General features: G+C 35.8%; 1 non-coding gene across 1 annotated transcript; it reads right to left on the bottom strand.

Annotated features, from left to right (window-relative positions):
* Positions 1 to 559: 559 nt before the first annotated feature.
* On the bottom strand, positions 560 to 666 carry LOC132518921 (U6 spliceosomal RNA). The gene has a single exon (XR_009540035.1). It is a non-coding gene; the product is annotated as a U6 spliceosomal RNA (small nuclear RNA).
* Between the last annotated feature and the right edge of the window lie 229 nt (positions 667 to 895).

An 895-nucleotide genomic window follows, 5' to 3' on the forward strand; every position in this document is an offset into this window, starting at 1 on the left:
TCCTCAAAGTATTTTGTTTGTTTTCTGAGAAGCAGCAACTTATTGATTATTAATCATTTCACTTTCCATGTTTCCTCAATATTTGCCTTAGTTTAGTGATGTGCAACTATTACATACTCCACTGAAATAATTGTTTATTGCAGTATCTAAATATGGTACGTTTTTATCTCATTGCAAAAGACTGATGAATTGTTATAAGACCAGCTGGTTCTGTTGTGCCTGAAACAGAGATGAATAGAGGGGGAAAATCCTTGTGCTTTGCATGAAATTTTATCACTCCAATTAGTGCATGGGATGGCAGAATCAAAATTCTTACAAAAAAAATTTTTTTTAATATTTAAAAATTGGTTAGCTTTATTGAGATGTAACTTACATGCAATAAAATTTACCAATTTTAAGGCTGCAATTCGGTGAGTTTTGACAAATGTATACCGTTGTATTACCACTACTGCAATCATGATATAAAACATTTTTATTCCTACTCAGAAGTTCCATTGTGGCCCTTTGTGGTCATTACCGCCACCCTCCCCTTACATCCCCTGGTCCCTGGTAATCACTGGAAAATACAGTTCATTTCATAAGTTTAAATGTCCTCCGTGTGCACAGGCCACACTGATCTTTTCTATGTTGTCCCCATTGCAGTATGTGTGCTGCCAAAGTGAGCCCTTACACAGATTTCAGACGTGAGGTATGACGATGTATCAGTTTGTAAACTTTTTACAGGATTCATTTACTCAATTTTTTTAAGATATTATTTCTAATAGTGGATTAGAAATAAACTCTCAGCCCCTTGGAGAAGAAAAGTCAGCAATCCCCAGTTTTGTGCCATGCACAGCATAACACAATACTTGAGATCCTGTCCTGGTTTCATGTCCAACTCGTAACTGTTTTTGAA

The sequence above is a fragment of the Lagenorhynchus albirostris genome, chromosome 3, assembly GCF_949774975.1.
Source record: "Lagenorhynchus albirostris chromosome 3, mLagAlb1.1, whole genome shotgun sequence".
NCBI classification, from domain to species: Eukaryota; Metazoa; Chordata; class Mammalia; order Artiodactyla; family Delphinidae; genus Lagenorhynchus; species Lagenorhynchus albirostris.